Source organism: Piliocolobus tephrosceles, chromosome X (genome assembly GCF_002776525.5).
Source record: "Piliocolobus tephrosceles isolate RC106 chromosome X, ASM277652v3, whole genome shotgun sequence".
Taxonomy (NCBI): domain Eukaryota; kingdom Metazoa; phylum Chordata; class Mammalia; order Primates; family Cercopithecidae; genus Piliocolobus; species Piliocolobus tephrosceles.
The window spans coordinates 90,517,583-90,529,570 of NC_045455.1; the positions used below are offsets into that span (position 1 = coordinate 90,517,583).

General features: G+C 43.5%; 1 long non-coding RNA gene across 1 annotated transcript in view; it reads left to right on the forward strand.

The window, feature by feature from the left end:
* The first annotated feature begins 1,160 nt into the window (after positions 1–1,160).
* LOC111524996 overlaps positions 1,161–11,988 on the forward strand; it is a 23,848-nt gene continuing 13,020 nt past the window's right edge. Inside the window, exons 1-5 of the long non-coding RNA XR_002725925.2 lie at positions 1,161–1,220; positions 1,410–1,631; positions 2,415–2,523; positions 3,877–4,190; positions 5,013–5,091. This is a non-coding gene — a long non-coding RNA (uncharacterized LOC111524996). The remainder of the gene's footprint in view (positions 1,221–1,409; positions 1,632–2,414; positions 2,524–3,876; positions 4,191–5,012; positions 5,092–11,988) is intronic.

The window sequence follows — 11,988 nt, forward strand, 5'->3', positions numbered from 1 at the left end:
ACTCCAGCCTGAGTAACAGAGTGAGATCCTATCTCAAATACATTAAAATAAAATAAAAACTGTTCCTTGAATATATCATTTTATACTATCTCTTTTTGCCCTTTTGTGTTTGAAAGACATTTCACACTTGAAAATGGGATTGAGGCTTAAAGGGACGAAGAAAAGAGTAATTTACTTGAAAACCTTTTCAAATCCAGAACAACATGTAGGATAGTTTATTAATTTCACAGAGACGCTAAAAGATTAGGAAATTTCGCTTGCCTTGATTTGCTATTTTCTGACTTCCTGTACTGCAGAGAAATCTAGAGTGTAATTCCACATTTACACATTTTTGAAAGTATAAGTAGAAAAGTGTGTGATGATGAGGAATTAAGAGGATGCACTTCTGGGATAAAATATGTGACTTTATGAAACAATAGCTAAAGTAATAAATGTGAGACTCAGAAACATTTCCTATAAAATTGAAAAGAAAACCCAAGAGTATCTGCCGTCACTATTAGTACTTACCATTTCCGGGATTTTCTGGGCAATGCAATTAGATATCAAACAGAAATAAGAGGTCTAATTATGTAAAAGGAGAAAAAAATCACAGGAAATATTATTGTCTACCTAAAAAAGCACCAGATAATCTACTGGGAAAGCATTTCCTTTAATACAGAATCAGTAAAGTGGCTGAATGCAAGATTTTTTTTTTTTTTTTTTTTTTTTTTTCTGAGACAGAGTTTCACTTTGTTGCCCAGGCTGGAGTGCAGCAGTGCAACCTTGTCACACTGCAACCTCTGCCTTGCGGGTTCAAGAGATTCTTCTGCCTCAGCCTCCGGAGTAGCTGAGATTATAGGCGCACCACACTTGGCTAATTTTTAGTAGAGATGGGGTTTCACCACGTTGGCCAGGCTGGTCTTGAACTCCTGACCTCAGGTGATCCACCCGCCTTGGCCTCCCAAAGTGCTGGGATTATAGGTGTGAGCCACTGTGTCCTACCTGAATGCAAGATAAATACCTAAAAATTATTAGCTTGCTTCTGTCCCAGCAACCTGCCTCATTCTTTCCTTGGTCTAAAACAGTCTGTTATAATTCAGAAGTGTAATCGCAGCCTCCTTCATTAAGAAAAGATTATGGTTTTGTCTTCTTCCTTCCTCTAGAAAGTTTATCACACAATACAACCCACAGAGAAGTTGGGAGAGCTGAGGAAGCAACTCCACTTAAAATTCATCTTAAAGGTAAAAGAGTCACTTAGATAAGGTAGGGGTGTGTGTGTGTGTGTGTGTGTGTGTGTGTGTGTGTGTGTGTAGAGGGATAACAAACATATAACACAGAGTCTTTGTGCTGTTTAAAGCATGGCTTGAAGAAAGAATTACCTACGGAGTCAATATCAATTGGTACAAGTTGAATAATTTAAGACCTTTAAGTCTTCCTTTTAGAAAAAAGAAATCAACAATTTATTGATTACTGGAAGGAAATGCATACACGAGGCAGTGGAATTGGAATGGAAGAAGAAAGTGGAGTGAGGTGGTGCCCTCTCTCTGAGCGAAGTTATCAGGGAGACCGAGTTTAATAGCCCTTACTTTCACAGTAGTGGACCTCACAGATCAGCGGCCTCCGCTTCCCAGGAAAGAACAACACACACATAGGTAGGATGCAACACTCTGTTGCTTCACATCACGCTTTCCATCCCTCCCAGTTAAAGAGAGAGGGCTTCTGTCAGTGGGGTCAGCTTCTGGCCCAGTAGCTTTAGACACCAGATAGCCTGAGGGCTGCTACTGGCCTCAGGCCATGATACACCTTTTCCAGTCTTGGCAAAATGAGTGAAGGGTGGACAGTATAGTCAGTACATGTGTGTGGGGGTCAGGTTGCTAACTACCCTCTCTTGGGGCAGATGATGCTTTTTTCTGGGGGCACATCATCTCTACATTTTTTTCTATTATAATATCATTTCTTTGTTTTTGTTTGTTGATTGCTTAATGAATTCATTTGGCATAGTGGAATGCTACTGCCTAACTCTACTTCCCCTTCTGCTCTGGCCAACACATCTTATTTGTTTGTATTTTTTTTTTTTTTTTTTCTTTTTTGCAAGACAGGGTCTTGCTCTATTGTCTGGGCTGGAGGGCAGTGGCACGATTATTGCTCACTACAGCCATGACCTCCTGGACCCAACTGATCCTCCTGCCTCAGCTTCCTGGGTAGCTGGAACTATACGTGTACGCTACCATGTCTGGCTAATTTTTTAATTTACGTGTAGAGACGAGGTCTCACTGTGTCGCTCAGGCTGGTCTCCTGGGCTCAGGTGATCCTCCTGCCTCTGCCTCTGAAAGTGCTGGGATTACAGATATGAGTCACTGTGCCCAGCCTCTTTTATTTTTTATTTTAATTTCTTGGCTGAAGTGTATTCATTTATTCTTTTGTTCAACATATAGGAACCATCTACAGTGGAATTGAGTGAAGCTTACGCCAAAAGCAAAGAAAGCAACTTTGTCCCCGTAAAACATGCTTTGAGCTTCATCGGTTCCTTAAATCTCAAGATGGGTAAGTTTTAGATTCTTTCCTGAGAGGAGGGAATGAGGAGAGAGAATGAAAGATTTTAGAATTCTAAGGAGAGGGGGAAGGATATGGAAAGATGAAAGTGAGGCCCCCAGATGCAACCTTGTCAATGTCCCAGCTTTTCAGGCATCTGAATGGATGGCTGTTGACCTTGGGAAATTCATTAATGTCAATGGAAAAAGTTGTTCTTAAATCACATACATGCTTTACAGATGATTGAAGGAGGCATCAAACCTAAATAGCTGCTGGGTCTCAAGCCCAGAGACAATCTGGGAATCATTCTTTCAGATGTTTAAACTTGGCATGAGTTGGTCAAACTTACAAAAGCCTGGTGAAACCAGAGCTGGTCTTTCTTAGGCGGGTTCCCCTTTACGGCCTCTCTCCAGCCCTGGGCTGGCTGTACGTGACTTAAGGGCGGGGGCCACGTCTTGCTTTCTACGAATCCTGGTACCCAGCACAGTGCCTGGCACATTGCTAGTGGTGAAGAAATATTCATTAGTGTATGAATTAACAATTGTTACCTGATGGCCTAGGGTTCCAGGAGCTCCTTTTCAAATTAAAACCTGAGTCCATCTTCTTGTGGGATCCCCTGAAAACAGCTGCTTGTAGGGGAAACCCTTTCAAGAGACCAAAACTTCAGGGAATTGTTTCTTTCAGTCCCAATTTTCTACCATGTCATTGAAATGTACAAGGGCCATGGCAGAGCCACTAAATTTGCCCCCAGTTCCAGGCAGATCTCTAAAATTCCCCAGCACACACTTTCCTTGAATGGTTGCACTTCCAACGCCTTCCCAGTGCAGTGGGAATAAAATCGAACCCCCTCACCACATATGTAACCTTCTCTCGGCCGGCCTCCCTCTCAGGCACTTCACTAGAATGTGATGAAGGGAGCCTTTGTCTTCCGCGTTGAGTCCTTTCTTAGGAAGACAAAATCAAATGCACGCTCAAAACTATGTGCTATTACCACTTCTCCTGTATGAATGCTGGCTCATTGAAAAAGACAGCGATGGGAACTGACACAGTGGGATGCAGGAAATAAGGGGCATTTTCACAGCACCCTTAGCCTGGGAAAAGAGCTACGTTTATTATGGAGTCGGCCTTGGAGAGTGGGGCCTCATTGTGCTCATCTGGGTTTCCCACTGAGCTGCCACTCAAATGGCAGCTTGATTGGAAGCCGACAGCCCGTTGCCATGGCCAAGTCAGCGTCCAAGTAGCATCTCCACTGAGAGCCAGCTGTGGGAAAATGCTGCTGCCGCCCTGGTATCACTGGCATCTGTACCAGCACTTTTGGAGTTAACACTCTAAAACTTTAAATCCCTGCGGTCTCCCCTCATCTAGGAGAAGTTGCTTCTGGTGGTTGGTGAAGCGTCATCAGGCAGCTAGAATGCAACGAGATGACTGCATTGCTTCATCACCCTTTCATGAACATAGTCATCACGCAGGAGGAGGACATTCTGACTCAAACGCCTTTGCTGTCATCGCAAATGCAATTTACAGTTCAGAAATGTATCCGATCGGGATGACGCAGAAGAAAGGAGAGCAAAATTTGAAATTCCAAATTTAAATGGAATCACAGTCTGGTTTATCTTTTATAATTAATGACTCCATGTACCGTCGCTGATAATTTCAAAATTCTAAATCCCAAATCTGAGGTAATTATAATTTAGTAAAGTCATTATCTCTTTTGATTCCATTTGTGTCCTCTTAACTGCTGTTTTAAGTAACAGGCTCCAGGTGTTGTGAGGCTTAGACCTTTTCCCCCTGGTTTTCTATTCCTTAGTCTCATATTAATGACTTGATTGTTTTGACTTAGATTTATCTGACTTTTTAGATGAGCTCTTTAGTTTTAGAATAGTCTTAGATTTACAAAAGAGTTGCAAAGATAGCTCAGAGAATTCCATATACAGTCACCCCTCAGTATCCACAGGGGACTGGTTCCAGGACACCCGCCCAATACAAAATCTGCGGATGCTCGAGTCTCTGATACAAAATGACATAGAACTTGCATGTGACCTACACACATCCTTCTGTCTACTTTATTTTATTATTAGTATTATTTTGAGACACAGGTTTTTTTGCTCTGTTGCCCGGGCTGGAGCGCAGTGGCACCATCTCGGCTCACTGCAACCTCTGCCTCCTGGATTCAAGCGATTCTCCTGCCTCAGCTTCCTGAGTAGCTGGGATTATAGGCACCTGCCACCATGCCCAGCTAATTTTTGTATGTTTAGTAGAAACGAGGTTTCACCATGTTGGTCAGGCTTATCTCGAACTCTTGACCTCCGGTGATCCACTCACCTCAACCTCCCAAAGTGCTAGGATTACAGGCATGAACCATCCTTCCATATACTTTAAATCATCTCTGGATTACTTATAAAATCAAACACAATGTAAATGTTATGTAAATAGTTGTTTTACTGTATTTTTAAAATTTTGTACTATTTTATATATTACTTCATGATTTTTCTGATTGGCAGGTGGTTAAACTTGTGGATGCAGAACCTGCGGATATAGAGGGCTGACTGCACTCCATGCCACTTTCCCTTTGAAGCAATTGTGAGTAGGTGTTCCCTCATGATTTGGCTCTCTGTTTGTCTGTTATTGGTGTATATGAATGGTTGTGATTTTTGCACATTGATTTTCTATCCTGAGACTTTGCTGAAATTGCTTATCAGCTTAAGGAGATTTGGGGCTGAGACAATGAGGTTTTCTAAATATGCAATCACGTCATCTGCAAACAGAGACAATGTTACTTCCTCTTTTCCTAATTGAATACCGTTTGTTTCTTTCTTGTGCCTGATTGCCCTGGCCAGAACTTCCAACACTGTGTTGAATAGGAGAGGTGAGAGAGAAGGCATCCCTGTCTTGTGCCAGTTGTCAAAGGGAATGCTTCCAGTTTTTGCCCATTCAGTATGATATTGGTTGTAGATTTGTCATAAATAGTTCTTATTATTTTGAGATACACCCCATCAATACCTAGTTTATTGAGAGTTTTTAGCATGAAGGCTGTTGAGTTTTGTTGAAGGCCTTTTCTGCATCTATTGAGATAACCATCTGGTTTTTGTCATTGGTTCTGTTTATGTGATGGATGATGTTTATTGATTTGCATATGTTGAACCAGCCTTGCATCCCAGGGATGAAGCCAACTTGATAGTGGTGGATAAGCTTTTTGATGTGTTGCTGGATTCGATTTGCCAGTATTTTATTGAGGATTTTTGCATCGATGTTCATCAGGGATATTGGTCTAAAATTCTCTTTTTTTGTTGTGTCTCTGCCAGGCTTTGGTATCAGGAACCATAAAATGAGTTAGGGAGGATTCCCTCTTTTTCTATTGATAGGAATAGTTTCAGAAGGAATGGTACCAGCTTCTCTTTGTACCTCTGGTAGAACTTAGCTGTGAATCCATCTGGTCCTGGACTTTTTTTGGTTGGTAGACTATTAATTATTGCCTCAATTTCAGAGCCTGTTATTGCTCTATTTAGGGATTCAACTTCCTCCTGGTTTAGTCTTGGGAGAGTGTAAGTGTCCAGGAAATTATCCATTTCTTCTAGGTTTTCTAGTTTATTTGCATAGAGGTGTTTATAGTATTCTCTGATGGTAGTTTGTATTTCTGTGGGATTGGTGGTGATATCCCCTTTATCATTTTTTATTGCATCTATTTGATTCTTCTCTCTTTTCTTCTTTATTAGTCTTGCTAGCGATCTATGTATTTTGTTGATCTTTTCAAAAAACAAGCTCCTGGATTCATTGATTTTTTGAAGGGTTTTTTTGGTGTCTCTATCTCCTTCAGTTCTGCTCTGATCTTAGTTATTTCTTGCCTTCTGCTAGCTTTTGAATGTGTTTGCTCTTGCTTCTATAGTTCTTTTAATTGTGATGTTAGAGTGTTGATTTTAGATCTTTCCAGCTTTCTCTTCTGGGCATTTAGTGCTATAAATTTCCCTCTACACACTGCTTTAAATGTGTTCCAGAGATTCTGATATGTTGTGTCTTTGTTCTCATTGGTTTCAAAGAACATCTTTATTTCTGCCTGTATTTCGTTATTTACCCAGTAGTCATTCAGGAGCAGGTTGTTCAGTTTCCATGTAGTTGTGCAGTTTTGAGTGAATTTCTTCAGCCTGAGTTCTAACTTGATTGCACTGTGGTCTGAGAGACAGTTTGTTGTGATTTCTGTTTTTTTACATTTGCTGAGGAGTGCTTTACTTCCAGCTATGTGGTCAGTTTTGGAATAGTGTGATGTGATGCTGAGAAGAATGTATATTCTGTTGATTTGGGGTGGAGAGTTCTGTAGAAATCTATTAGGTCTGCTTCGTGCAGAGCTGAGTTCAAATCCTAGATATCCTTGTTAACCTTCTGTCTCATTGATCTAATATTGGCAGTGGAGTATTCTTGTTGAATTGATCCCTTTACCGTTATGTAATGGCCTTCTTTGTCTCTTTTGATCTTTGATGGTTTAAAGTCTGTTTTATCAGAGACTAGGATTGCAGTCCAAGCTTTTTTTTTTTTTCTTTTTTTTTCTTCATTTGCTTGGTAGATCTTCCTCTATCCCTTTATTTTGAGCCTGTGTGTGTCTCTGCATGTGAGATGGGTCTCCTGAATACAACACACTGATTGATGGGTCTTGACTCTTTATCTGATTTGCCAGTCTGTGTCTTTTAATTGGCACATTTAGCCCATTTACATTTAAGGTTAATATTGTTATGTCTGAATTTGATCCTGTCATTATGATGTTAGCTGGTTATTTTGCTCGTTAGTTGATGCAGTTTCTTCCTAGCATCGATGGTCTTTACAATGTGGCATATTTTTGCAGTGGCTGGTACCAGTTTTTCCTTTCCATGTTTAGTGTTGCCTTCAGGAGCTCTTGTAACGTGGGCCTGGTGGTGACAAAATTTCTCAGCATTTGCTTGTCTGTAAAGGATTTTATTTCTCCTTCACTTATGAAGCTTAGTTTGGCTGGATATGAAATTCTGCGTTGAAAATTCTTTTCTTTAAGAATGTTGAATATTGGCCCCCCACTTTCTTTTTTTTTTTTTTTTTTGAGACGGAGTCTCGCTCTGCCGCCCAGGCTGGAGTGCAGTGGCCGGATCTCAGCTCACTGCAAGCTCCGACTCCCGGGTTCACGCCATTCTCCTGCCTCAACCTCCCGAGTAGCTGGGACTACAGGCGCCCGCCATGTCGCCCGGCTAGTTTTTTTGTATTTTTAGTAGAGACGGGGTTTCGCCATGTTAGCCAGGATGGTCTCGATCTCCTGACCTCGTGATCCGCCCGTCTCGGCCTCCCAAAGTGCTGGGATTACAGGTTTGAGCCACCGCGCCCGGCCATGAATGTTGAATATTGGCCCCCCACTTTCTTCTGGCTTGTAGAGTTTCTGCCGAGAGATCTGCTGTTAGTCTGATGGGCTTCCCTTCGTGGGTAACCCGACCTTTCTCTCTGGCTGCCCTTAACATTTTTTCCTTCATTTCAACCTTGGTGAATCTGACAATTATGTGTCTTGGGGTTGCTCTTCTCAAGGAATATCTTTGTGGTGTTCTCTGTATTTCCTGAATTTGAATGTTGGCCTGTCTTGCTAGGTCGGGGAAGTTCTCCTGGATAATACTCTGAAGAGTATTTTCCAACTTGGTCCCATTCTCCCCGTCACTTTCAGGTACACCAATCAAATGTAGATTTGGTCTTTTCACATAGTCCCATATTTCTTGGAGGCTTTGTTCATTTCTTTTTACTCTTTTTTCTCTAAACTTCTCTTGTCACTTCATGTCACTCATTTGATCTTTAGTCACTGATACTCTTTCTTCCACTTGATCAAATCGGCTACTGAAGTTTGTGCTTGTGTCACATAGTTCTTGTGCCATGGATTTCAGCTTCGTCAGGTCATTTAAAGTGTTCTCTAGGCTGTTTATTCTAGTTAGCCACTCGTCTAATCTTTTTTCAAGGTTTTTAGCTTCCTTGCGATGGGTTTGAACATCCTCCTTTAGCTCAGAGAAGTTTGTTATTACTGACCTTCGGAAGCCTACTTCTGTCAACTCGTCAGAGTCATTCTCTGTCCAGGTTTGTTCCGTTGCTGGTGAGGAGCTGCCTTCCTTTGGAGGAGAAGAGGTGCTCTGGTTTTTAGAATTTTGGGCTTTTCTGCTCTGGTTTCTCCCCGTCTTTGTGGTTTTATCTACCTTTGGTCTTTGAGGATGGTGACCTACAGATGGGGTTTTGGTGTGGATGTCCTTTTTGTTGATGTTGATGCTACTCCTTTCTGTTTGTTAGTTTTCCTTCTAACAGTCAGGACCCTCAGCTGCAGGTCTGCTGGAGTTTGCTGGAGGTCCACTCCACACCCTGTTTGCCTGGGTGTCACCAGCGGAGGCTGCAGAACAGCAAATACTGCTGCCTGATCCTTCCTCTGGAAGCTTTGTCTCAGAGGGGCACCCAGCTATATGAGGTGTCAGTCGGCCCCTACTGGGAGGTGTCTCCCAGTTAGGTGACACGGGGGGTCAGAGACCCACTTGAGGAGGCAGTCTGTCCATTCTCAGAGCTCAAACTCCATGCTGGGAAAAGCACTGCTGTCTCTGGAATTCTTTTGTATGGGATAGTCGTCTCATCTCCTCCACTTATTCGTTCATTCATTCATTTTATCAGTCAGTGTTACCAGACGGAAGGTCTTGACTGTGAGTCATCCAGGTTTTTGGCGTGTTGAACAAAGAATTGAACAAAAAGCACAAACAAAGCAACAAAAGAACGGAGTAGTGAAAGCACAGATTTATTGAAGGGAAAGTTTACTCCAGAGTGGGAGTGAGCTTGAGAAAGCAGCTCAAGAGCTCCCTCATCAATTGCAATGTTTAGGGTTTTTATTAGGGTGAAAGAATTTGGTAACACTCCTAGGTGCCCTTTAGAGGCCTCCAATTGGTTACACCCTATGAAGGATTGGCCCACAACCAATCAGAGGCTGAAGTGGAAACTTGACCCGCAGTCAATCAGAAGCTGAAGTGGAAATTTCTGTCTTGTTATCACAGGAGTGAGGATGTGGCCTGGATGCTGACTAATCTTACCTAGAACTGGCTGTGCCTGCTGTTCTTTTGCTTATGCCTTAACCCTTGGTTACCCTAATCCTTTTTCTCCTGCCTCATGAGAACTCATGGACTTTCATTTTGTAGTTTGGATTGTAAATGAATACGATGTTATTTACTTTGTTGCTCAAATTGTTTGAGCTTTGACCACTGGAACTATTTCAGGTTGGAAACTCATCTACTATTAAAGATATAAGGTGACTGTGAAGTTTGGAATGTCAGAGAGAAGCCAGTGGCTCCTGGGTTAGTTCCTTGGGGTGTCTTGTTTTAATTTAATTTTAATTTTTATTTTTATTTTTATTTTTGAGAAGGAGTCTCACTCTGTCGCCCAGGCTGGAGTGCAGTGGCATGATCTTTGGCTCACTGCAACCTCCACCTCTTGGGTTCAAGCGATTCTCTTGTCTCAACCTCCCAAGTAGCTGGGGCTGCAGGTGCACACCACCACGCCTGGCTAATTTTTGTATTTTTAGTAGAGTCAGGGTTTCACCATATTGGCCAGGTTGGTCTGGAACTCCTGACCTCAGGTGACCACCTGCCTTGGCCTCCCAAAGTGCTGGGATTACAGGTGTGAGCCACTGTGACCAGCCAGGTGTCCTGTTTTGAGAGTAGCGAAACCTGGAACAGGTGACGGTAGATGGGTAGCTTGTCTCTAAGATGCCACCATCAATTCCTCGCCTCCCTGGATATGTAAGCCACCAAGCCACCCCCCCTTTGGGAGTGGAGTCTGTTCCTCCCTCCCCCGACTCTGAGCCATCCTCAGAGACTTGGTTAGCCACTAGCATGTGGCAGAAGTGACATGTGGGACTTCCAGCTCTGCAGTTTCTCCAGGCCCTGCTAGGACACTTACTCAGGAATGTCAGCTGCCACCCCAGGGAAGATGTCTCAGGAATGCCTGCACTCACCATGCGGGAAACGCCACACTGTGAAACCCTGGACGAGGAGCTGCCAGGAAGAGAGGGAGAGGCCAGGAAGTCCCGAGGTGCCAGGCATGGAAGTGAAGATGCCATCGTGGAAGTGGCTGCTCAGCCCCAGCTCCCAGCTGACTCCTCATAGGTCCGAGACAGACTGCTCCCATCCCCCTCCCACACTGCGAGCAAAACCAGATGGTGGTTTCTTGCTACTAAGTTTTGGGGTAGAATTGGAACTGTTAAAGAGGAATTATTCTGAACTTGTTAAAAATGGCAAGGAAGATTTTATTCAAGACTATTGGAATAGGGGTGTCTTAGTCTGCTTTGTGTTGCTATAAAGCAGGGGTGTCCAATCTTTTGGCTTTCCCTCGGCCACGCTGGAAGAAGAAAAATTGTCTTGGGCCACACATAAAATACACTAACACTAACGATAGCTGATGAGCTGAAAAAAAAAAAAATCTGATTGCATAAATCTCATTATGTGTCAGGAAAGTTGACAAATTTGTGTTGGGTCACATTCAAAGCTGTCCTGGGCCTCATGCAACCTGCAGGCTGCAGGTTGGGCAAACTTGCTATACAGGAATACCTGAGACTGAGTAATTTATTTTTTAAAAAAGGGTTTTTTTTGGTCCATGATCCTGCTGGCTGGAAGGCTGGGCATCTGTTGAGTGCCTTCGGTGGCTTCCACTCATGGCGGAAGATGAAGGGCAGTGGTGTGTACAGAGATCACATGGCAAGCGAAGGGGTGAGGGAGGGAGGTGCCAGACTTTTTTTAAACAGCAACTCTCATGGGAGCTAATAGAATGAGAACTCACTCATCACCTTGAGTGTGGCACCAAGATGTTCATGAGGGATCTGTCCCCGTGACCCTGACTCCTCCCATTAGGCCCCGTCTCCAACACTGGGAATCACATTGCAACATGCAGTTTGGGGGACAAACGTCCAAACTATAACAAGGAGTCAAGACTACTGCAGTAGGGGAGGGAGGCTGAACTCAGCTCCACACACAACAGGGACAAGAGGGGACTTAGAGCCAACAGAAGGGTAGATAGAAAGTTAGTAAGAGGAACATAGTAGGATTCTTTGCTAAAACTAGGCTTGGAGGCCAAGGATGGGGACCCAGGGTGAGGTCTAGATGAAAGAGGACTTGGCCGGGCGCGGTGGCTCAAGCCTGTAATCCCAGCACTTTGGGAGGCCGAGACGGGCGGATCACAAGGTCAGGAGATCGAGATCATCCTGGTGTACACGGTGAAACCCCGTCTCTACTAAAAATACAAAAAACTAGCCCGGTGAGGTGGTGGCGCCTGTAGTCCCAGCTACTCGGGAGGCTGAGGCAGGAGAATGGCGTAAACCCGGGAGGCGGAGCTTGCAGCGAGCTGAGATCCGGCCACTGCACTCCAGCCCAGGTGACAGAGCGAGACTAGAAAGAAAGAAAGAAAGAAAGAAAGAAAGAAAGAGAGAGAGAGAGAGAGAGAGAGAGAGAGAAGGAAGGAAGGAAG